This window comes from Heterocephalus glaber, unplaced genomic scaffold (assembly GCF_053883595.1).
Source record: "Heterocephalus glaber isolate CG9 unplaced genomic scaffold, H.glaber_assembly_v1.0 deba00001472, whole genome shotgun sequence".
NCBI lineage: Eukaryota > Metazoa > Chordata > Mammalia > Rodentia > Bathyergidae > Heterocephalus > Heterocephalus glaber.
The window spans coordinates 38,093,543-38,119,794 of record NW_028258315.1 but is presented as its reverse complement, the minus strand read 5'-3'; the positions used below and the strand labels follow the sequence as shown (position 1 = coordinate 38,119,794).

General features: G+C 40.8%; 2 protein-coding genes and 1 long non-coding RNA gene across 19 annotated transcripts in view; 2 read left to right on the top strand and 1 right to left on the bottom strand.

Moving 5' to 3' along the window:
* The window catches only part of LOC147826323 (uncharacterized), a 48,508-nt gene extending 37,107 nt beyond the window's left edge, over positions 1 to 11,401 (top strand). For 7 of the 13 annotated variants that reach the window (XM_087181966.1, XM_087181958.1, XM_087181959.1 and 4 more), the window contains one exon: positions 11,207 to 11,401. The gene's annotated coding sequence lies outside the window, so the exon portion shown is untranslated. The remainder of the gene's footprint in view (positions 1 to 11,206) is intronic. The other 6 variants (XM_087181962.1, XM_087181960.1, XM_087181965.1 and 3 more) reach the window with 1 other exon arrangement.
* The window catches only part of Usp6nl (USP6 N-terminal like), a 303,422-nt gene that overhangs the window by 235,303 nt on the left and 41,867 nt on the right, over positions 1 to 26,252 (bottom strand). Inside the window, exon 1 of one of the 2 annotated variants that reach the window (XR_015439471.1) lies at positions 13,310 to 13,411. The exons of the other annotated variant lie outside the window; for it this stretch is intronic. The gene's annotated coding sequence lies outside the window, so the exon portion shown is untranslated. Of the gene's footprint in view, positions 1 to 13,309; positions 13,412 to 26,252 lie in introns of those variants that run through there. 2 annotated transcript variants of the gene reach the window in all.
* On the top strand, positions 13,446 to 25,116 carry LOC110351141 (uncharacterized). Of its 4 annotated transcripts, none has more exons than XR_015439477.1 (6): positions 13,446 to 14,333; positions 18,599 to 18,723; positions 19,045 to 19,163; positions 21,078 to 21,232; positions 21,574 to 21,682; positions 23,112 to 25,116. It is a non-coding gene; the product is annotated as an uncharacterized LOC110351141 (long non-coding RNA). The 4 variants fall into 4 exon arrangements; XR_015439476.1 differs by having other exon boundaries at positions 13,446 to 16,313; XR_015439478.1 differs by having other exon boundaries at positions 13,516 to 13,653; positions 16,280 to 18,723.

Here is a 26,252-nt window from a genome sequence, read left to right as displayed (position 1 = left end):
AGAAAGTGTAGAAGCAATTGAGACAGGATAAGAAAAGAGACACTTTCTCCTTTCCCCAGCCCATCACAGGCATGTACTCCAGGAGAGCAATTGAAGGGAAGATTGAAGCAGAAGCAGAGGATCTAAAAATGAATTCTCTTAAAACATCCATGCTTACTTACGTATCCTGTGGAGAGTCTTCAGGCACCTCTCAGAGCACTTTACCTCCCTTTATTCTACTTAGGTAGAATTAGTTTGGGTTCAGTCCCAAGTTATGTTCTTCTGTGTAGTTTTCTACATTGTCCTTATGTGACTTAGTCCACATTTTTGGCTTCATCTCTCATAGACAGGCAATAACTTGTATCTCATCTCTACCCAGTGTCTGAGAAGCATATATCCAATGGGTTGTTCAACATCTTCGCTTTTGTGATTAGGGTTGATATATGTACAAATTTATCCTAACTCATATTTATAAAAAAAAAATCAATCTGAATTAGGAACAAAGTGGCTAGGACTTTTGTATGACTTCATATACAGAGTGGCATACCTGTGTGTACAGGATTAAGTATACGTAATACATATGTGACTCCTGTAGTAAATGCTTTCATCTTCCAGCTGAGGAAGCTAAGTAAGGCTCATTGAGGTAAAGTAAAAGTTCATTGACATGTCAAAAATATATGGGAAACAGGGCCACGGTGCCATGCCAGCCTCAAAAGCACACGGTCCTGAGTTCAATCCCCAGCACCTGGTGGTAGTGGGGGGGAGATTGATTCTCTGCCTTGACTTGGTTGGGTAGAAATTTCCTAAACAAAAATTAACACAAGCCTGTGGAGCCAAACTAAGGGTCAGGTAAATGATATAAAGTATATTTTTCACTGATTTTAATAAAGAGTAGGGTAGATTTAAAATATATATAAAGGCACTATCTCTCATTTCTTTATTGAAATATGAAAACCTTAAAAGTTAACTGGCTGAGAAATAAGTAAATCCATAGAATTTAAGAACCAAAATCTCCTGATCAATAACCACCAATAATTTAAGGATTGTTCAGCCAGAAACAAATTTAGGTGTGTAACTTCCTTGGCTTCCTTCCACTGATTTAATTCTGCACAAAAGAAAAATAATATGGTTTTCCCATTCTTTTATGCATTGTATTTTCAACATACTCACTGAATGTACATTTCCTGTCCTAAGTCAGATGTTTATGGGTTGTGGGGAGAAAGCAGTGTAAGTTCTACAAATCTTGAACAAGTATTGTTTGTACAAATGCAAAGTAAAGGGGCATCTTGGGAGTAGTTTGAGTTCTTATATAATCCAAAATACATAAAATCTTATTTTTTACAAATATGACAAGCAAGTGATCAACAAAGCCTTTAAAATATGCCCCACCCCGCCAGCCTTTGGATCTTATTTATTTGCTGAGAGGTCTATATATTTAATGTATGTCTTCACACATAAATCAAAACTCTAATTTTCCTGAGTTACATTTATTATTCTCATTTTCATCTCCACTGTCGGTATGTTTTTAGAGTTTGAGCACTTAACTCCAAGCTTTTGTTGGTCGATAATGAATGAAGCTTCTTCTTTTGTTTTATCTGATAAGACCTCAGGTAAAAATGCAACAAATGAATAAGGGAAGCTGTGTCCTGAATAGGAAATAGATGTATTCCAGTTGAACCAATTTCATACTTGAAATCTTGGGCTGTACTTTTAAGATGAGAGTGATGATGCAGGGTGCAGGTGCACAAATCCAGTTTTAAGGGAACCAAAGTGAAATTGAGGGTCTTCAGGACCTTGTGGGTTCAAGTGCCCCAATTCCATGTCTGAAGTCAGAACAGATTCCAGACTCTCCAGTTCAGTTGCCAATGGGTCCTTTTTTGACACCTGAGCTTACTGGGCTAAGGAGCTGAAATTCAGGCGTATTTATACCTGAAGGGGTGAGAGTAAATTCATGCTAATTTTCCCATTTCTGCCACAGTGCCCTTTGCCAACACAGTGTCCTGGCTTCAATTAATCCTATCTTACTCAAACCACAGATAGAAATTATGTGCCATTTATTCCCACCTTTCCATATTAAATAAGATCAAAGAAAGTTCAATGTACCAATAAGACATAGGACATTATCAATGTCTTGGAGTATAACCACTTAGAACCCTTTGTAATCATGAAAGTAACACTTATTGCAAAAATAAAATTCAGACAATGGTACAGCCAAAATTCTATCATGTACAGCTTCTTTCCATATAAGAATCCTTTGTTAAGAGTTCAAGGTGAAAAAAAATTTTGAGGTGAATCATTCCATATCTATTTCTGTACATTTATATATACACACAAAATATATTGTTTTTAAAAACTCATCTGGTGTGCCATTTGGATTAGGCAACTTTCATTACTATGACTAAAATACCTAACAAACCCCAACTTAAAGGAGGAGAGTTTATTTTGGCTCCCAGTTCCAGAGGTTTCAGTCCACGGTCAGTTGGCTACAAGACAGAAACATCATGGCAAGTTGGGCGTGGTGGCACATGCCTGTAATCCCAGCACTGGGGAGGTTGAGGTAGGAGGACTGCCACAAGTTTGAGGACAGCCTGGGTTACATAGTGAATTCAAGACCAGCCTGGGCTACCATAGTGAGACCCTATCTCAAAAAACAAAAACAAAAATAAGAAACATCATCACAGAATTGCATGGTGGAGAAAAGCCGCTCATCTCATGGCAATTAAGAAGTAGAGAAGGGAAGAAGATCCAGAGTAAGTACAAGGGGCCAGGGAGAAGAATATACTCTTTCAGATTCCATTCTGAGTGACCTACTTCTTCCAACCAGGCCTTATCTCCTAATATCATAACCAATGAATTAATCCATTGATGAGGTTAGTGCCCCATGATCTAGTCATCTTCCAAAAGCTCCCCCCTCCTGCATACATGAGCCTTTTGTGGGACATTTTGATTCAAACCATAACACCATTTATATTATTCCATTTTTTAGATTTTCATTTTAAAGTATACTTTAGAGCTCATTTTGTATTGTTACATACAGCTTAACCTCATTTTTTAAAGAGCTGCAAAATTTTCTAGATATACCACATTTTATTTCACTGTTCCTTTATTAGTGAATATTTAAGTTGTTTGCAATACATTGATACTGTAAACAAAAGACCAAGTGGCATTCTTGTACATAACTTTTAGAGTATTTGCCAAAATATCTGCAGGAAAGATTCAAGGAAGAATCATTAGATATCTCATTTAAATTTGAGTAGAAACATATTGCAATTAATGATTGCCTTTTCTTTTTGGTCTTTTGCTTTTAAGCCACAAAAGAAAGTCATAAACATTTCAAACTAGGAAAGTTTATGACAATGTTTGGAGAGCCCTTTGTCCTTGAAGAAGGAACAAAATCTTCGCTGAGCTGCGGGGGCATTTGACATCCTTGACTCTGCTTTTGAAAAGCCAAACACACCCTTTATTAGTCATCTATTGCTGCATAACAAACCATTCCAAACTCAACATCTTAAACAAGAAATATTTATTATCTCTTAATCTCTGAGGATCGGGAAGCTGGGAGCAGCTTAGGTGGGTGGGTGAGGCTCAGGGTCACTCACAAGCAATGCATCCCAAGTGTCCACAGGGCCTGCAGGCATCTGAGATTTGACTGGGCCCAGAGAATCTGCTTCCCAGCTCACTTGCTTGGTATATTGCTTTATGGGAAGCTGCAGTTCCCCACCACATGGGCCTCTCATGATTGCTCACGACAAGGCTTTCTACAGAGCAAGTGAGCCAAGACAATGACCGAGAGATCAGGATGCCTTTTAGACTGAGACACCTTTTAGAACCTCATCTCAGAAGTGGTATACCTTTGCTTTGGCTGCATTTTGTTGGTCACATAGATACTTGGGAAGGGCTGCATGAGTGTGACTATCAGCAGATGAGGCTCACTTGGGGCCACCTTGGAAGCTGGCTCCCATCCACCCATAACCATTGTGACTACCACAATACCCCACACATCCTTCCAATGAGCTTCTCTCCTCAAGTAAGAACCACTGAGTCAGAACAAGGAAATGGAAAGTGCATAAGGGGCTTAGGTCTAACCTCTTGCTAACAGCAGCACTCCTATGTCATACTGCCTCCTGTGAATGTATTAGTGACAAACTTGGAAAGTCATTTGTGCTTTATCTGTGCTCTTTAGGAAAAAAGAAGTGACAACAATACTTCTTTATTTAAGTTAACAGTAGATTTTTTTTTCTCCATGCCTAAGAATTTCAGTATTTTCTCATAGAGGATAAAGTAAGCTTACAATTTAAAATTCCTCTCCATGGAATTAATATGAGAAAATGAAAAAATGGAAACAAAGCCTTTGTAAATAGGGAAGGGTGGAGGAGTTGAAGGCAGGGCAGGGGAATGGGGAAAAAATAAGTACCAAGAGAGATTATGTAAAGGTGCAAATTTCCAATGATGAATGTCATTATATTGTATGCCTAAAATGTACCAATAACATTAATTTAAAAAATAAAATTCCTCTCCAATTTTCTCCAATATATTTAAGACTCAGCCTAGTGCTAAAGCTTTTAATATTTTCCAAACATTAGACATAATTAATTATTTAATTTCTTGTATGCCCAAGATCTGCTGATCTCAGAAAAAGCTGTTTAATATGAGGTGGGAGGAGTTGGGAAGATGTTAAAAGTGGTAATAACTTTGGTGGTACAGTTTGGGTATCCTTAATACAAAAATCCAAAATCGAAAATGCTCCCAAATCCTAAATGCTGACATAATATTGCAAGTGATTCCACATCATGAGATTTTGGTTTCCTGTATAAAATTTTTTAAAACATGCATAAAATTACCTTTAGGCCACATGTATAAAGTATGTATGAAACAGGAATTTCAAGCTTAGACTTGGACCCATTCCCAAGATATTTCATTATATACATGCAAATATCCCAAAGTAAGAAAAAAAATCTGAAACACTTTTATTTCTAAGCATTTAGAACAAGAAGCACTCAACTTGTCCTAATAATGGTGGTCTCAGGGCTATTTTATAGTCACTATCTTATTTAATCCCCATAACAAACTGGTGAGGGTAGACAAAATTATTCTTTGTTTTCTAGGTGAGGAAACTAATGCTAAGAAAAAACAAGTAATAGTTAAGAGGCAGACCCAGGTCAGAAGCCAGATCTGTCTAAACTTAGCATCTGATCCTAACCATGACATGGTTAGGGCAGAATTCGGCAGACTAACAATAACAACAGCAGCAACAACAACAACAACAGAATAGAAATTAGTCCTTTTAGGGGGCTGGGGATTTAGCTCAGTGGTGCCACTGCCTGCCTCCCAAGCACAAGTTCCCAAGTTCGATCCCCAGAAAGAAAGAAAGAAAGAAAGAAATTAGTTCTTTTAGACTGTTGAAAGGGAAAAAGGACAAAATTACTAGAATCCTCAAAAATAGAGGAAATAGGGCCGGGGATTTAACTCAGTGGTTTCACTGCCTGCTGTGCAAGCACAGGGACCCAAGTTCGATCCCCAGTGCCAAAAAAAAAAGAGAAAATAATCATTTTAATCCCCACGAATTGACTGTGTAACAAAAACTCTCCTGCCAATGAGACCCATTTGCTATTGTTTCATTCATAACAAATTTTCTTCCATGGAGTTTGTAGCATTATGCACTTGTCAGCTGTGTCTCTAAGAGGTATCTCTTACAGGTATGGAAACACTCCCACACAGAAACACCTGCCAGGTGGGAGGGTTTGTTCCTGTAGGTCTAAAAGGGATCACCACATGAAAATATAAAGATCCTTCTAACTTCTCCCAAAGACCTTTAGTAAAGGACACTTTATTTTCCAGGATTTTGTGTATTTTTTAATGAACCACTATGGTGGAACATGTTTAGGAGCAGGAAGGTCCAGTATTACTGAGTGTCACTGGCAAAGTAAAGGCCCCTCACCAAAGATATACACATCCTAATGCTAGAGCCTGTGAAGTTCCATGGGAGCAAGAAACCATTTGATGGATTTGAACATTAAATCACCTGTACAGAGAGACCTAAAAAAGACCATGCTTAAAGTGGACTGCAGGCATGAGTTTCTCAAAAAAGATGGTAGAAGATGATATTCAAAATAAAAATTACAGGTGTCTCATTGATCCAAAAATCAGGACTAGAGCAATCACATGAGAAGGAAGCTAAAAAGAATCATATAAATACTACAGTACTGACAAGTACTGACAAGTACCAAGGCCCAGTCCCTACTTTACCCCATGTGCCATTCAGCTACTTTGAGGAATTGAGTAGTTTAATCAAAGCTCTTGTCAGAGAAGCTCGCAGGTTTAATCTAAATACAGTATTTAATTCCAAATTTAGCTAACTTTGCCCATAGCTCATAAAACCCATGTGTATTCATTTCCAATGGCTGCTATAACAGTTCACCACAGTGCAATGGCTTAAAACACAACCAATTTATCACAAGTCTCCATGGACTAAAGATGGCGGAAGGACTGCACTCTTCCTGGCCCAGCTTCCAGAAACTGCTTCCTTCCCCTTCCTTCCCTTCCTTCCCTTCCTTCCAACTTCAAAGTCAGTCAAGGCCAAATTCCATGCCACAGCTCTCGGACTCTAACTCTACTGTCTCTCACTTTCTCACCTAAGAACCTTGTGACGACACTGGGAAGATCTGGATAACCCAGGATAATCTTATTTCAACAAGATGATTATCAACTCCAATTCTATCTGTAAACTTGGTTCCCACTCCCACATAACATCACAGATTCTACATTTACAATATGGGCATCTTTGGGGAGCTACTACTCTGCCTGTCACATCAAGCAATTCTGGACTTTATTACTCCTAACCATTTTCAACACAGTGTTACATTCAAAAGTACACCTGAGCCAGGGATTTAGCTCAGTGGTGCTGCTGCCTGCCTCACAAGCGCAAGGTCCCAAGTTTGATCCCTGGTACAAAAAAAAAACCCAAAAAAACAAAAATACACTTGGAAGCCTGAAAAATAAAGTGAATTTTCCCTTACCACCTGGTACTGGAGTTTGAACCCAAGGCCTTTCCACTGAACTATATGCCCAGATCTTTCTTTCTCTCTCCCTCTCCCTCTCCCTCTCCCTCTCTCTCAATCTCTCTCTCTCTCTCTCTCTCTCTCTCTCTCTCTCTCTCTCTCTGTTTCTCTATTTATCTCTATATATACATAAAAAAATTTTTTTGAGACAGGGTCTAAGTCACTAAGTTGCCCAGGCTTGACTCAAACTTGTGATCCTCTTGCTTTGGCCTACCGCAGCTCTACCATTACAGGGGTATGGCACCATACTCAGCACTACAGTATATCTTTACTGAAGGTCCTTGGGGACATTGAGAAAGGAACATTATTTCTTCATGCAGTGGATCCCTTTTAGACATCTACCTAGGGGTCTTCCCAGCCTTCCTCATAGGAACTGTCAAGTCTCCCTCCTGTCTCACATTCTCTTTCTCTGACATATCACCTCTTTCCAGAACTATCTTGCCTCCCCTTTCTCATTTAGAGGAACTCCTCCATCCCTTGTTCTCAGCTTCAGCTTTGCATCCATATTCACCTCACACTTAACTCCCTGTAGAAGGCGTGTGTGCAGGTGGGATGCACTGTTTGCTCCTCCACATCTAATCTCCAGCCTTTGCCACCTGCACCATGCTGAGGAAGGTGAGCCCTGCCCTCTGTGCCTGCCTGGGTTGAATAGTGCAAAGCTAGGGAGAAGACTGGGGACTGGAGAAGAGGAGGGTAAGGTCTACTCTCCCTACCTGTGCTGGCCCGTGTTGCCTTCTCAAAATCCTTATCTCTGTCTGGTGGCCTATCTTTAGGTGCTAGTAATCATCACATCCTCTTTGGCCCCTGAGATCTTAAAGGGTAACATCTCCCCACTATTGCTAGTTCTTGGAGCTTTACCACTCTGAGACACAATGATTTCCTTAAACTTTGCCCACACTCTTGTAAATAGTCCATCAAATTCTGCTCAGTGTCCACGTTGAATGGACCACACCTTTCCTATAGGGCCTCTGACAACAGTATGAGGCCGGAACCTTGGAAACACTTAAATTGTTTAAAAACTTCTGGCATATGGTTCAACAAGGATGAACCTTGAGGACATCATGCTAAGTGATAAAGCAGTCATAAAAATACAAATACTACATGATTCCACTTATGGGAGACACCTAGAGCAAATTCATCAAGACAGAAGAATAGCAGTTACCAGTGATGGAAGTGGATGGGAGGTGGATGTGGAGTTTAGTTTAATGGATGCAGAGTTTCAGTTTGTGAAGATGAAAAAGCATGGGAAATGAATGGTTGTGATGGTTGCACAACAATATGTATGTGCTTAGTATCATTGAACTATACACTTAAAAAGAGGTAAGGTGGTAAATTTTATGTTATGTATATTTTAAAGCCCAATTGCCCATCAACTGGAGACTGGATAAAGAAGTTTATATATATACACACACACACACACACACACACATATAAAATGGAGTAGTAGTCAGTCATAAAGAATGAGAAACTAGAGATATTTATAGCTAAATGGATGCACATTGAGGCCATGCTCTTAAGTGAAATAAATAGTACACACGTGTGTAAATACCAAACAGTTTCTCTGGTGTGAGAAACTGAAAGTGTAAATAAGGATCAAAATATATAATAGATAATGTGAAATAGGAGGAAAAGGTCCAAAAGAGATGGGGAAGTGGAGGGGTAGAGGAAAGGAAAGAAGGAAAAGAAATAAATATGTGAAAGGAAAAAACAGAAACAGTCTTTGTAAATAGGGAGGAGTGGAGGGGTTGAAGGGAGAGCAGGGGTATGGGGAAAAAATAAGAACCAAGATATATCATGTAAAGGTACAAATCCCAATGATGAATGTCATCATATCGTATACCTAAAATGTACCAATAAACTTAGTGAATGAAAGAAAATAGAAAACAGGAAAAACCTTTGCAATTTCTGTCACACGATCACAGGATCTCAGCTTGAGTAGAGAGTATGATTAGATCCTGTGATGGGAAACAGCCAGGCAGGTCTGGGGAAAAGGTGGAGCAGCCTAGAGGAAGTAAATGAGAAAGAGGCTGAGAACTCATTGTAAAGAAAGATCCAGGCACTATAAACCTGACCTAGGAACTATCTTCCATTCACACAGGGTCTCCAGTAACACACTTCCAAACACCTTTGACATTGGCACAGCACTTCTGCAATTTCAGTAAATACATTCTTGTTTTCACCGTGACCAAGACCATGACTATTGGATTTATCACTTTGTCCTAGCTCAGTCACCCTGGCAGTCATAGCTGCTCACTCAATATTTGAATGAATAAACAAATTCTGAGTACAGCATGGTAGTTGGCAGCTTAATCTGTTTTTGTCTAGCCCCATGGAAGCATGCCTGGGCCTTAGGGTTACAGAACATTCTAAATAAAATAATTGTTGGTGTGAACTCCTTAAAACTCCAGGGATGTAAGCAACACCACTTTACAACATGTAAAGAGTGGAACAGGGGCATATGAGCTATTCAGGATGAGCTTTGGAATCTCAGAATTTCAGAATTCACACCAGCAGTTCCTCGGTTGAGGAGCAGAGTAAACCATATTCTCACTTTTCTTTCATCCTTCCAACCCCCTTCAATAATTCTAAGTCAGCCATCCCCTACTTCAAGATGGCCTTTCTCTCCTTTTCTATGCTAATGTTTTAGAGCTACATTAATCAAATTAGCTATATTTAACTTTAATGGGTTTTGCAACTATTAATATATTTCCTGAGATATTTTTGCAAGAGAAAAGCTTTCCTATTCTGTTCACATATTCGGTTCTTAGCTCATGCTTCATATTAATGCCAGTGGCTTACAGTTCTTGACTTTAAATGTGGCCAGCTCTTTGTACTGTAAGATCATAATGTGGTTTACAAATGAACATGGTACAGTCGGTGCTGAGGAAGTTTTCTGACCACTGTCTGGATAATGAAAGCAATCCATAATACCATTGATTCTCTCACCACAAAACTCTAATAAATTGACTCTCAATTTCTTTGCCCTTTTTCTTGTTAAGGCATCAGGATTCAACATCAGTTAGTCTCAAAATATCTCTCCTATCAATGTCTTGGGTCTTTTTTTTTAATCTATTGACTTGATAACATTTTTATTTTTAAAAGCCAAGTCAGTCTAGCTTTTGCCTCTTATTTTCTCATTTGGGTTCATTCAAGTTTCAATAATGAAATCACTTCCATCTTTCTTACCTTGTTCTTGCCCAAGACTGAAAGTGAAATACCGCAGCTTGGGAATGACTTAATGGGGACTGTGTCCAAGCTCAGCACTGCATGCAAGGGAAGGCTGTTCTCTCCATTAGAAAAATACTAGAGTGAAGTAGGGAGAAAGGGAGGTGGGAGAGGGCATTGGGAGCATTGAGATTTGCATGGAAAGAATTTTCTAGACCAGGGTCCTTCTGAATTCTTAAGAGTTTGGCATATGCTCTCCAAAGTGTATCTAATAGTCTTCAACATGATTTCAGCCCTATTTCATCAAAGGTTCCATGTTGTATTTCAATAATCTATAACTTTGCATTCTTTTTTCCACATGATGTGTGTTCCATCTAACGCTTTCCCTGTGTCACTAAACAGACAAAATCTCTGGTGTCAGTAATAAAAAAGGAATAAATTACTGATACATGATACAGCAAGGGTGAACCTTGAAAACAGGCTAAGTGAAAGAAGCCAGAGACAAAAGACTAAATTTTATAGATTCCATTTGTTTGAAATGTCCAGAATAAGCAGATCCATAAAAAAAGAAAACAGATAAGTCATTTCCAGGGGCTGGTGGGGAGGACTGGATTGGAAAGGGATGGCTATGGCTAATGAGTACAGGATGTTTTGGAGGATGATGAAAATGTTCTAAAACTGAGTGTGGTGATAGTTATGCAACATTGTAGGTTCTAAAAAACATTGATTTGTACACTTTAATTGGGTGAGTTGTGTGGTGTTATTTATATCTCAATAAAGTGCTCTTTCTCACACACACATACACACATGCACACACACACACACCAACCCTGGGTCGGGGGAAAGGGAAAAAAGAAGAAGTTGGTGATAAGAGGAAATAGTAAAATGCAGAGAAATCAGAGAGAGACTTTTTTAAGAAAAGGGGGGAAATGTTCTTGTAAAAATAGAGCTTTTTACCCAATTCCTAAGAAGAGTGCAGTCTCTAAAATATGTTCTGGAAATAGCAGGAACCAGCAGGAGGGGTGAAAAAAAAGGCTGGATCAATGCTGCAGAAGTGGAAAACAGACAAAGGGCAAAGCCAACAACCGAATCAAACACACCAAAGTGAACAGAACACCAGGAAGCGAAGCGGAAGCCGCCTGCAGGGACAAAGCCACAGGAAAATAATTTTAAAATAAAAATTAAATGGGACAAGGGAGCCCACTTTCTTCTGGCCTCTTCTCTCTTTTGTCCCCTACCATACACACCCCCTTTACCCATTCCTTCCCCTCTACCTATTTTCTTTCTACCCCTCCCCCCAGTCCCTATTCTAACCCTGTTTACAAACTCAGTAGGGTCCTTCCTCCCGCAAGTTGCTCTTCCTGGTGAGCCTGCACAGCACCCATGGACTGGCTCTGAGTGTTCGGCCTCAGGACACACACAGAGGATGAGCAGTGGCCCTGGGAGCTTCCACCAGCAACCAGCTCCTAGGAGCCTCTGCCTGTACATGTCCTCTATAGAAGGCCAGGATGCAGCCAGGAAGAAACCACCTTTACAAAGCAGCTGGGGAAAGCCACTTGATGCAGGCCGCTCAGCAGCATGTAGAGCAGGCAGTGTGCCGGAGCTGGCTCCTTTGACTTCCTCCTTGCCACCCATGTGGCCAGGGCCCTAGACCATGAGGCAGGAAGTCCAGAGTGCTATTTTTTAGCTATAACATGTGGCCTGGGGCAAATCTTTAAATCTACTTCCCATTCTGCATTCATGAAGCAACTTTTTCTTCTGGGTTGCCTAGGGTCATTGACACTATTGTGATTTCCATTCTAAAACTCTGAAATCAGAGAAACCACAAAACATGTCCTTCTCTCCAAAGTCTCTAAAACACAAAGTGCACCACAGAATCAGCCCAGGATTAGGGCCTATGTCTCTGCCCGCCTCCATGTCAAATAGACATAGGGTAATTATCCAGGTGACACTGATAGTGCCTTATAAAAGGCTATGAGGAAAAACATAAAGGTACAAGAGGTAATATATTTGTCTACTCAGACTTTTTTTTGGTAGTGGGATCAAACTCGAGACCTTGTGCTTTCGAAGCAGGGGCGGGAACCATTGAGCTAAATCCCCAGCCCCTAGCCCAACCTTTTTTTTTTTTTAAAGAACTTTAATGGCACATGCCTTTAATCCCAGCACTTTGGGAGGCTGAAGCAGATGGATCATAAGTTTGAAAACAGCCTGGGCAACTTAGTGGTACATACATATGTATGTTTGTTTGTTTGTTTGTTTGTTTTTGATACTAGTGATCGAACTCAGGACCTTGTGCTTACAAGGCAGGTGCCAGAACCACTGAGCTACATCCCAGACCCCTGTATATATATATTTTTTAAAGGCTGGGGATGTAGCTCAGTTCAAAGGCTCTGGGTTCAATCCCCAGTACAGGGTGGGGGTGTGTGTGCTTTAAATCATGTAAATTTACTGCTTAAAAAGAAAAAAATCAAAGCCTTTGCCTGAGAGGACCCAGAGAGGGAGAAAGAGTCTCTTAGTATTTCTTTGGTGTAGGATGGCAAGCTGCCCAAGTATACTGTAATGACTCAATGCAAGAACGGGGTGCCCTCACTCATGTTTGTTCAGATATGTGTGTGGCAACCCATTTGGACAATAGCAGTGACCTGGCTCTGTAAATACAATTTGCATTTTCAGAACTGTGCATCAAGTCAGACCCTCTAAGGAACTGGGCACACAGAAATTAGAAATTCAATCCCTAAAAAATGTTTTAAAAAACAATTACCATCACCTGACTCCTATCCACTTGCTGTCCACCAAGTTCAAGAGATAAGTCTAAGAAATACATAATTAAGGGAATCATTTCCTGCAGCATCATACCATCAGAGAGCACTTATTAGGGATCTAATTGCTTATGGGTCTTGGCTAATCACTGTACAAAGAATTGCATAGAACTGGTCTCAGCCTCCCTCTCTGGCTTTCAAGGCCTTACCATGTAAGGTAGACATCACTCACCTGGACAAACAGGTTCAGGACACAAGAGCAGATGGGAACTTTAAATGTCCCAGTGACTAGACACTGAAGCATTCACAGGTCACTGTCCGTGGGGTGGGGGGCCAGGGAGAGCATACCTGGCATGAGTAGCTGCTGGGTTTCCCAGGCACACTCGGGCTTCATTGCAGAGACTCCCTGCCCTCTCAGAAGATACCAAACCAATCTCCTGGTGACCAGGGAAGACTGCCTGGGCGGCAGGCAGAAGGGTGGAGGTTTGGGGGTAAATAGCTGGGCTGGAGTGGGAGGAGGCAGGAGCAAGTGGCCAAGGTGTGCCCAACAGAAAACAGAGGTGGCTCTTCAGAGAGGAGAACAGACCAGAGGAACAGGACAGAGAGCAGCTGTGGCTGGCCGCCCCACCCACATCTCCAGCCCCAAGGGCTTTCTCAAGTGTTCTGCAGTGCTCAGAGCCCTAGAAGACCTGGTAGGCGAGTGGTTGGTGGGAGCGGGGAAAGGAGAAGGTAAGTGGTGAGGCCTGACAGCAAGAGGATCACAGCTACACTGGCGAATATGTGCTTAGATCTGCACTTGAGGAGGAGAACCCGCAATAGAGCACATGGTGCTCTGCTGACGGATGGAAATCTTACAGGAGGGCATCCATGGGCTCTGAACTGTCTGCTGCCTTTCGTTTAGAATCTGGCCTCATAAAGGGATTTGACAAGTTCTTAAACCTGACTCAATGTCATCCAGCCTCCATAGTCAAAGAATTCTGTCACAGGAAAGGATCAAAAAAGCAGCCACCCTTCTTAGATTGGTAAGAGAAGTCAGGTCACAGAGCTAAGCATTGTTCCAAAGTTGGGAGAGACAGGCACATAGAGAGAGAGAGAGTCGTAGTTTACTCATGTGGAAACCCACTTACAGAAGTTGGGAAACCTAAACTGTGATTGATCCATTCTAAGGGCTCAATGTGGACAAGGCTAAGAGTTAAAATCTCCAGGGAACCCAATCATAGAATACCCTAGACTCTTGTATCTTTTACTTCCTGATGCTTGACCAGGTTTTCAAGATAAATGTCAGAGAAAAATCCCTTGTGCTTGTGTTCTGGCAGGAGGACAGCTAAAGCAACCATTTTAAAATGCACCAGAGCATCCTGTTCTTAAGAAGGTATGCCCTCAGGAAAACTATGCAACCACAGCCTACCCCTCTAGGGGGTTGGTTTTGTTCCATTTTGTTTTTTGTTTTGCTTTCTCCCTCTCAGGTTTTGTCCAGCCAAATCTACCCAGGGAAAGGGAAATAGTCAACACCAGGCCCTGTAGCTACCCTGTCCTCTCTCTAAATTCAGGGGAACAGGCTCATCAAAAGACAGAGACCTAACTATAGAACTATAGAATGCTTGCCCTCCCCACACATTTTACTGTACTAAAGGCCCATTTACCAAAATTCCTTGTAATTAATGTCCATTTTTCAATGACAAATTGTATGGTATACTAAAAGTTCTCTGCCTCTCTCTCTCTCTCTCTCAACACACACACACACACACACACACACACACACACACACACACACACACAGCTTGAAAAGACCAAACAAGCATCAGAACTAGAGTCAGATATGACAAGAATGTAGGAATTATCTGACTGAGAATTTAAAACAACTGTGATTAATATGCTAAGGGCGCTAATGGAAAAGTAAGCAACATGCAAGGACACATGTAAGCAAGTAGAATGTGAGATGGACATTCTAAGAAAGAATCCAAAAGAACTGATAGAAATCAAAAACATTATAAAAAATGATGAATGACTTTGAAGGGCTCATTAGCGGATAGGGTACAGTTCGATATGTATTTATTTTTTAAAACATCTAAGGTAATCCTAGTAATAAATAAAAGGAAGGGGTATGATTTTGAAAATTGACATAGATTTTTAAGATGACAGACAATTCACAGAAGAGGAAACATTAATGGCTAGAGTTTGCTCAACTCCACAAATTCTCATGGAATACAAATTATAATAGTGAGATACCATGTTTTTGCAAAACAGATTGTCCTTATCCAAGGTGATATACTAGTGACACATAGATATCACTTTTTTAGATGTTGTTTGGACCGCAATTTGACAGCACCAAAAGTCCATGCCTTTTGACCAGCATTTTGACCTTGTTTCATTTGTCTTAGTCAATTTATTCAGGTGTGCGCACAAAGCAGCAAAGAATATTTATTACAACAAAATTTAAAATAGAAAAAAATGGAAACAACTTAAATGGCCATCACTAAGGACACTGGCTAAATTCTACGACGTCTGTGGAATACAATGTAGCAGTGAAAAATAATGAAGATTTATAGGGAAAAGACCATATGAATGGACTTATGAAAAGACCTCAAAGGGCGAGGGATTTAGCTCAGTGGTTCTGCCACCTGCCTCGCAAGCAAGTGCAAGGTCCTGAGTTCAATCTCCGGTACCAAAAAAAAAAGACCTCAAAGACATATTGTTATTGAAAGTTGCAAGTTGCAGAATACTATAAAACACTACAAAAAAGCATCATAAATGAACACACAGGACTACACATTTCTCTATGTAAGTGAGGTCATGCAAATGCATATAAGAATATCCAAAAAAAAAAAAAATTAAAGAAAATCGGAACAGATTTATACCCAACTGGTAATAGCAATACCTGAGGAAAAGGAAGTAAGTTGATGATGAGAGGATTGTCTTAATCCATTTGTACTGCTAAAGAAAAATATCACAGACTGGGTAATTTAGAAACAATAGAAAATGATTTCTCATACTTTTGGAGGCTAGGAAGTCCAAGATCGAGCAGGTCAGCAGGTACAGTGTCTGGGGTGGGGCTGTTCCCTGCTTCTAAGATGGCACCTTGAATGCTGTGTCCTCCAAAAGGTACAAGTCTTGTGTCATACTGCATTCCCTTCATCATATGGCAGAAGACTTGGAGAAGGGAATAAACCCATTCCCTCAAGCGCTTTTACAAGAGTCCCAATCCCATCCATGAGGGACCTGTCTTGATGACTTACCAATCTCCTGCAGGGCCCATCTCTTAATACTATCCCAGGGGTGACTAAGTTTTTTCTTTTGTTTTTTTTCCCCTGGTACCAGGGATCCAACTCAGGACTTTGCGCTTGTGAATCAGGTGAGGTGCCACTGAGCTAAATCTCCAGCCCAACTGAGTTTTAACTTACAATTTTGGGGAGAAACATTCAGCCTATAACAAGAATCAAAGGGATTTTTGTCTTTATCTGTATAGAATTTTTTATAATAAGAATGTATTCATGTGTACTTACACAACTAAAAATGATTTTTAAAAGAATGGGAAAGGGGAACAAGACTATTTGTCTTCCTGAGACGGACAAATAAATCGATAGAACTGACTGAGGAATTGTGTGTTGGGAGGGATGGAATTTTTCCCTGAAGAAATGAGCACAGTACTCTCCCTTATGCCTCTATGTGCAAAATCAGCTAACTCCTTGGTACTTAGGTCCCACATATTTCCATTGGCTGTGCAGCTCCAGACCTGTCCCAAAGGAGTGTGGCAGCTCACTAGCTCTATGCCTACTCGCTCAGAATGTGGGATGTACAAGCCTGGGGACAATTATTCTGGGTGCTAAGCACCCGGGAACCTCAGTGGAACATGATCATCTATAGTCAACAACTCAATGTCAGATCATTTATCTTGGCTTTGCTCTAGGGGGGGTTCATTATACAGAGAATATAAAGCACTTCATTTTTATACAGCTTAACATTTATGAGTCTACGGCATCTACAGTTTTAAAATAGAGACTCTGGAATAGTTTGAACATACTAAATTAGCATTTTTAACAAATCAACCAAAGAGAATTTGTGAGTGACAAGGATAGTGAGAATATAGCATCACTCAGGCTTAAGAATTGAGAGACAGTAACACTGAGTCAGGCTGAACAAACAAACAAAAACAAAGCAGGCAACTGGGGATAGGAAGCAATCTGGAAATAAGAAATGTCTACACATCAGGCTAAGTGTCATTACCTCAGTAGATTCACTTCGCTTCATCGTTTATCTTTTTGTTTTTCCAGATGAGGGGTTAAATGGGGGAAGTATGAATGAGCCCTTCATCCTCAGAGAATGTCTGGCTTAAAATATTAACCACAGAAACTTTTATTTTCTTCTGAAACAATATTTTTCATCTCAATCCAGCTAACATGAGCGTTTAAAAAATATTTTGCTGGCAAAGATTACAATCGCAGATGCACTGGGCCAGGCATCGCATTCCCTTCATCATTAACTTGATGAGTGGAGACTTCATACAGAGGATCGTATGCAAGGACCAAGTGTACTGAAAATGGCATTATTGTCTTGGCTCTTGGAAAATTATAATGAGAAAATATGATCAGATATTGAGTCCCAGATCTCATCACAACAATTGGATAATTTTTTCTGTATATGTAATGTGACTACTGTGACCTATCATTTGTAGGTTCTTGGTAGATTAAATAAGACACAATTAAAATTCTGTTGTTTCAGTTGTTGAATCCAGGTCTCTCTCTCTCACACATACATGGGTGCACACGCACATGTATACATATTTAATTGTATGTTTCTATATGCTTGAAACTTTTCGCAGTAAAAAAGTGGAGAAAAACTATTGCTTCCTTTAAAATGTCTTTCAGATTAATCTTTACTGTCTTCTTCCTCAGACTTCACTAGCTGTGGCTGACAATTCCCAGCAGGCTTCCCTGACTCCCTGGGAGGCTCAAGCTATATAGAGCAGCCATTTGTCTCTTCTACAGCCAATCATGCTCCTCCCCCGCCATGTCTTCCCAGGTTTCGCCACAAAAAGCCAAACCTCTCGGTTCAGCTTCCCTGGTTCTCAGTATCCAGCCCCTCCCTCCGGTTTCATCTTGGTCCTCCCTGACTGGTGGGCTCGCCTTCTCAACACTTTGTTTTCTCCTCTGCATCTCTGCTCTGGGAATCCCTACCAGGAGTGTTCTTCCCTGTGGCCTTTACTTGTTTAAATTGGACCTATTCAAGGCACACCCTAAATCTTGCTTCTTTCATTCATTCTCTGTCCTCAACATCTGAAGTTTGAACCACAATCATCAAACCTCCTGCCACTTAGACACAAACAGAATATCTACATTAGTAACCAGCAACAACAATAACAACAAAACAATAACAAACACTCCTCAATGATTCTCTCTCAGCTACTTAAGAACCAGGCAAAGCCAGGCATAATGACACACATCTATGATCCCAGCACTCTGGGAGGCTGAGACAGAAGGATCATACTTTCTAGTCCAGCCTGGGCAACTCAGGAACTAAAAACGTCCTGCCTCAAAACACATTTTTTTTTGTTTAAAAAAGGGCTGAGGATAAGGATGAGGAAGGAGGAATGGGTGTTTATTCTGAGTACAACAGAGACATTAAACTTACTGTATCCAGGCTAAAAAAAGGCTGAGGATGTATCTCAGTGCAAAGTCCTTGAATTCAATCCCCAGTACTGAGAGAAAGAAAGAAAACCAAGACAAAAGAAAAAAGAAGGAACAAGCATCAACTGACAGATGTTGGTAAGTTATTTATCAATTTCATTCAAATAATGTTTCTGAAGGTATACAAAGGTAAATTCACCACAGATATGTGACCACATTATACATTTATTCAACCCGTATTTATTGAGTATCTACTATTTGCCAGGCACTGTTATAGAATTCACATTCTAGTGTTTGAGGTAGAAAGATGGCAAACAACTCATGCACATATTGCATATTGGAAGATAACAGATCTACAAAAAGAAGAAACAAAAATTTAAAAATTCAAGAATGCAAGGTGGGACTGCTCCATATAGTGGTGATTGCAATTTTATTTGTTTTGGGTTTTTTTGGTACCAGGGATCGAACTCAGGACCTTGCGCTTCCGAGGCAGGCAGCAGAGCCATTGAGCTAAATCCCCGGCTGTGCAGTCAGGCAGGCTCTATTGTATGGGTGACATCTGGAAAGCCCTGAAGAAGGTAAGAGAGTTGGCCATGAAGATAAGTGGGGGAGCGGCATTCCAGGCAGCCACACAAGAGGGACACTACACAGGAATGAGCCTCAGGAGTCTTTCATGTTCTTGTACACATAGCTCAGTGTGGACCCTTCCTGCCTCCCAGCAAAAAAGAGCAAGTTTCCTAACTGGCTTCCTCCATCATTTCTTCCTGATATTCCTCTTTTTTTTTCTTTGGTACCGGGGATCGAACCCGGGTCCTTGCACTTGCGCAGCAGGCAGCGAAACCACTGAGCTAAATCCCTGGCCCCCATGATATTCCTCATTTTCATGGACCTGGCTTTCCAGCTAAGAAAAACTCTCCTGCATTACACATGATAAGTATCCAGTAACTAGGGAACAAATCGGCAATGTGTACTTTTATAGTTGTCCAGCAACTACTACACTGAGGGTCTCAAGGGTGACTCCAGATATTTGTTGGGGCTGGGGGTGTAGCTTGGTGTTAGAACACATGCTTAGCATGGGTAAGACCCTAGGTGCCATCCCAGCACTGCAAACAAATGAACAAAAAGACACATTTGTTACCCAATTGGTGGTCTATGTGAGCAAAGTCTTTTCTTCATAATGTGTCCTCTGGAGAATTGTAAACCAGAACTTAATGCACTAGAGGGGAAAGAAAGAAATTCACATTTAAACCTCTGAGGGAAACTGGCCAAGTGGGGCAAGGGGGAGACGGCAAGAGGCAGGAGAGAAGAAAGGGGGTCACTGCAAGGCCCTCACACGCAATGCTTAAGTGGGCCCATGGGAAATCCAGCCACAGAGGTGCGCTTTGTCATGCCCAGTGTTCAGGGGGCTCTGAATGTTCAAGGACGGATCTGTGTAACATGGAGTCTCTCCAAAGTGAAAATAATGAAGCACAGAAGAGAGCTACAATTTGTACATTTTTAATTTAAAAACACCTGCCATAAATCATGTTTATCGCCTTATGGAAGTCGTTATGGAAAGTACGAGACAAAAGTGAAGAAATAAAAACTAGGATTTCATCTGCCCTACTTCTTAGTCATTTCTTATCATCCAGCCATACACACACTTTAAAAACCATAACAAGCAAAATTCCCCAACCAGAAACACCTTGTCACCTTAATTAGATTGAATTTTATCTTGGCCATGGAAGAGAAATAGTGATTTTTCTAACTGGAAGTAGAGGGGCAAAAAAACTCTGCTTTATTTTTTTTTTTTCCTTCCGGCTTTACAGTTCTTGACAGAGAAGGAGGCAGGCAGGTGACAACATCACTGTTTTTTATCAGGTGTGTAACCAGCCACAGCACAGGCATCTGTCCATCCATGGCCCTGTGCCATGTGCTGCTCGTACATCCATGAACAAGGCAAGAGAGGTCCCTGTGCTCAGGAAGCGCATAGTTTGGGGAAGAACATAGGGATTAAATGAGTAATTTCACCAATAAGCATTTAAGTGCCAATTTTGGAAAGCGTAGGAAAGAAGTTCAGAGGGACTTGGCCGAGGCATGGTCATGGGGGTGCAGTGGGGTCAGGTTTTCTTAAAAAAATGATGGTCCAGCTAAGCCCTGATGGTGGAGTGGTGAGATTTAGTTGGACATGGAGGAGGGGCAATGTCCCCAAAAGGGCTTTAGTAACTACAAGGGGCTAAAGGGCTAGGACTACTGGGAAAATCAGAGTTGCACGGAACAGTATTAGGTTTCTCCAGAGAAACAGGGCCAAAGAAAATTTATAGAGAGAACAGGTCTGCCTCATGGAAGTACCTAGGATGTTTGACCAAATGTCTGGTCATCCCATATCCTGATCAAATTTACATGTGAAATTCACCATTACTAGGATGGTGAGAAATTTAGATGTGGGGGTTATGTACAGAAGGCTTTAAGCAATGCTGAAAAATCTGACTTTTTTTTTTCTTTGGTACCAGGGGTCGAACTTGGAACCTTGTGCTTGCGAGGCAGGCAGCAGCACCACTGAGCTAAATCCCCAGCCCTGACTTTTTTTCTACGAGCAATGGATAGCCACTGAAGCACTTCAAGAAAAAGGACTAACTCTAATGAGTATTGGAGAAAGATTGCTTTGGTTAGTGTATAAGAAAGGAGCAATTTCAAGGGAAGCTTCATAGAAGTGACTTTTAAGTTAAGCCTTGAAGAATGGGTAGGATTTTAATTATTTGGAGAGGAATAATGGGCATTTCAAATAAAATGAATGCCACAGCAAGTGAATAAATATGGAACTTGAAGGTATTCAATGACTAAGCTGTTCCAACTTGAAAATGGGAAATTGAATGGGGGAAAAGGGGTATAAAATGAGCATAGCAAGGTGGCTTGGGGGACAAGTCACAGAGTGCCTTGAGTAACAGGATAAGAAATCCCTGGTTTGATAGCTAATGAGGGGAATTGATGGTTTCTTTGACACATCAGGTATGTTTTGGGAGGATGGCTATTGATGACAGAGGATTGGCAGCTGGAGACAATGCTGACAGAGCATACAGCACCTGGGAAGAAACAATTACAGACTGAAAGACAAGAGGTAATGGAGATACAAAGGAGGAGACAGATTTAATGAGACTAACCTGTGATCAAATCAACAGAGCTTAGCAACTGATCAGACCTGGAGAGTGAGGAAGGGGAATGAATAAAATATAACTCTGCATTTCTAGCCTGAATAATTAAGTGCAGAGCAACAACTTTGACTAGACAGGGGATACAGGAAGAAGAGGAAGATCTGGGTTTGTTTCAGGGAGGCGGAAGGAAGGGAAGAAGGAAGAGAGGGAAGATTAAAAATGTTAAGTTAGACACATTGAATGGGAGGCACTTATAGCATGTTCAGGTAAGACATCTAGCAGGTAGTTAGCACTTTGGGCCTGCAATCCAGGATTAAAGATGGAGTTGGAAATATAGTCACAATTACAATTATGATGTTTCAGTCTTGCTCATTTTAAAATTTGGAAAGAAATTTTTTTTTAAAGTTAACATGGACTAATTTTTCTGTTTGTTAAATACCCTTATCTACTGTCAGTCACCTTCATTACACAAAGGAACATTGTAATTCTGAAAAAAGCATAAAGACTATCATCCCAGAATAAAAATTGAAATTGAATAAATTTAGCTTTATGAAAAACTCCCTCTATCCCCATTTTCTTCATTTTGCTACAAACCTGGAAAACTTGTGTCCCGCAGACTGTCTGATTTGCATTTGGCTACCCTGGGTTGGAGACTTGGGGGGTGTACAAAATCTCTTATCTTACTGACAAGTGATCAGTCTTATCAGTGGGATCTGATAAGATCCTTGGAAAAGTATCTAGAGGTCATAAAGGAAAAGAGAAGAAAATGAAGCATTAGGAAGTCAGCACTTAGCAGAAAGGATAGGCTGAGAGGCAGAAACAGTAAGGGAAAAATCAGAACCAGGAAGAAGAATCCTTCTACCTTTCTGCTACAATCTGATAGAAACTCTTCCTCATGTCCTTGCTGTGGTAGAGAAGAGGTTTTGATCAGGGTGGCAAAGAGGAAGCCACATGACTGTCAGCACTAGGGAAAAGACTCACAAAAAAGCCACAAACCAGAAAAGGAATCAGCAAATGACAGTGAGCCACATCTGTCCCGCCCACTGCCTGACTTGGTACTACACATGAGCTAACAGCAGTTTTTACATTTTTAGATTTTTTTTTTTAATTCAAAAGAACACTATTTCATGATATGTGAAAACTATTTGAAATTCAAATCTCAATGTCTATAAATAGTAGTTTGGCTGGATTACAATCACTATTGGTCATTTACATATTATCTGTGGTGGCTTTTGTGTTACATGACAGAGTCAAGTAGTTGCAAAAGATATTGCATGGTCTACAACATCTAAATTTTTTTATTCTTTTCAATGCTGGCCTCTAGGCAAGTGCTCTAGAGGCCAGCTACACCCCTAGCCCTACAATCTAAAATATTTACTCTCTAACCCTTTTTAGAAAATGTTTGCTGAGGGCTGGAGATTCAGCACAGTGGTGCCACCACCTGCCTCGAAAGCACAAAGTCCTAAGTTCGATCCCCGGTACTAAGAAAGAAAAAAAGAAAATGTTTGCTGAACCTGCATGTGGAGGAAATCAGGTGGGTATGTTAGAAACTCAAGAAGGCACAACCAGGGTGAGCTGTAGAATCCCACCCCTTCCTGCCTTCATCTGAGACCAAGATCACACACCTGGGAACCAGTCTGCAAGCAGGAAGCACGAGATGCATGGTGCATGCTATTCAGAGCCCCCAAGGAGACAAAGCTATGGAGTGGATGGCATGTTACATGTAGATGGATGTTTTGATTTTTTTCATTGTTGTTTTATGTCTGTGTGTTTTCCTATTAAGGATAAAATAAATCCACTCTGCCACTCAGAGCTCGACTTCCCTCCCTAGTCCTAGGTTCTGATTATTGAGGCAAAGTGACATTTTCCTACAGTGCTGGTCATTATTTTGCTCCTGGAATTGCAAATCCAAGGACTAAATGGCACAGTCTGCATACATCAAGGAGGGAAGGGAATCCCACCAGAGGGGCCTTGAAACAAAGGAAACAAATAACTTCAAAACCATATCATGCAATCTGGACCTGACATAGGACAGATGGGACTGAATTGTTTGATTCTCTCAGCAGAACAGCGGAAGGAAATATTTTTAAATGAGATTATATTATTTTCCCCAGTTCTTGTTATGAAACCTTCCTGAAATGAACTTTAAATATCATGGCCCCTGTTGTGATGAATGAGATTCAGCAGACGGGAGGAGCACTGCAAGGAAGTGGCTCCATTATGGAAAATGTGAGAGGCAGAGGCTGGCATGAAGAGTGGACCCCTGTGGGCCCCTTGGCTGTGTGAAAAGCCAGGCTTTGAAGCACAGCTGGGTGTGTTAAGAAGGGACAAGGGGCTTTGAAAAGCTATGTGCTCCACAAAAACATTAAGTAAGGACATTTGTTGTAATAAATAAAACATCTTCTGCATTCTTTGCCTTCAATGAGAAAACGATTTACAACTAGTTATTGTATAGAAGAGAAAAAATATCCTAGAAATGATGAAAATCTTCTTAAAATCAAGCATTAATTCTTTATAATGCTAGGCTTTCCATGCAGAATTTTCCTATGGAAGTTGTCTGTATCATCCAGCCCCCTGAGTAATGACACTGTCGATATCATTCAACTCTGCTGAATAATAAAAAAAGTCTCATTTGTGTTCTCGAGCCAAATGACTGTCCAGGCAGGATGAAATAGACAAGTGCTGCGTTTGTTGCCTTTGATAGGTGTCTTCCCACACACATCTCATTGTTGGGGTTCCCCAAGATCCTCTGAGGACTGGATCCCATGTCCAACTGATTGTCTGATATTCCCACCAAAAAGTTTCACAACACCTGAAATTTCACTATTTTCCCCCACTCTACTCCCATGCTTCACCATCTCTATAAAAGGTACCAACATCCCTCTTCTCATCAAGTCAGAATTTAGGATCCACCCCAAATTCTTCCCTTTCCCCTAACACCTACATCTAATTTTGCCAGTAAATTCTGGGGGTTGGATTACTTAGTGATGTCTTCCATCTGAAAATTTCCCTTAATAATCATTGCTGCTATTGTAGTTTAGGTGGCGATCATTTCTGATCTGGACTAAAGCAAATATCTCTTATGTGATTTCCCTTCTTCTATTCTCATGGCCCACCCCTCAGACCATTCTCCATGCAGTTAAAAATAATGACTCTTGAAGAATAAGTAAGACCACATCAATGCTCTGCTTAAGACTCTTCAGTGACATCCCATGGCATTTAAAATGAAATCCAGGCCTATAAATCCTACATGAGCTGATCTGGCTATTACTCTAGCTCAGAGGTGGCTAACCTATGGCACACATGCTGCAGTGGGCTATTTGTTATCATTGAAAGCTCGAAAAGATTTGCCTTCACTGCTCTAGCTCCTTCTCAGTCTCCCTTTTCCCCACTCTGTTTTCCAGCAGCATCTGTCTTTTCTCTTGTTCACTCTTCTGAGTCTGTGTTTTCAGTTCCCAGTAAAGTTCACCTACCATTCCCCAAATTCACAGCCTGCCATTTTGGATACATGGAATATTCCAACCCTTCCTTTTATTTTAATTATCAGGGGTTGAGGCTGGCTAACTGTCCATATTGGAGTCAAACATGGCCCCAGATCAACACTTTTCTCCTTTGTCTAACTTCTAAGCCCATTGAGAAGGCAAAGGAGCAAGTAGATGAAAACTAAAACATCACCTTTATTACTGACAAAATTGATCCTGGAGAATGTGGCATATGTTACCTGCAAACAAATGCCTTCCTAATAGTAACTCCAGATTCAAAGAGACTTACTTAGCTTCTGAGTCACAGGAGGTGCTGTGTATCTTCAACTTCCCACCATTCACTGGCTGCTATAATTATTTATGTGCCTGTCTTCCCACTAGTCTGTAAACCTCTTAAGGGAAGACCACAGATAGAGTTAAGAGTGGAGGGAAGAGGTGTGTAAACAGTCATTGTGTATGACTTTGAGGTGTTTTATCACCACATTCCGCAGATTAAGGGACAACACACACTAGCAACAAAATCCCAGTTACAGTGGGACTTTCAAAAACATGTCATCTAGCACAGAGTTCCCTAGAAGGACATAGAGTTCCATCTGGAAGTCTGAATTCCAGAGACCTCTGTCTCTCTCCAGCCTCAACTAGGGTAGAGCCAGTATGATGGCACACACCTATAATGCCATCTATCTGGAGAGCTAAGGCAGGATGATCTCAAATTCCAGGCCAGCCTGAATAACTTAGCAAGACCTTGTATCAAAATAAAAAATAAAAATGACTGGAGGTATAGCTCAATGGTAGCTAGCCACTGGGTTTTATCTCTGGTACAGCAGAAAAAGAAAAAGGAAAAAAAAGAAGAAGAAACAGGGAAAGCCTATCCTCCTCACAATAAAGTTATAGGCTTTGGGTGTCTTTTCTTTTTTAAATGTTCTAAAAACAGAAAAAACATCTGTCAGACATACTGCCCATGACTTCAGGGTTAAACGGTTCAATCTATGTTGCAGTAACTTTGACTCCTGGTAACAGAACAGGCCCTCAGATATTAAATTTGGTCTTGTTC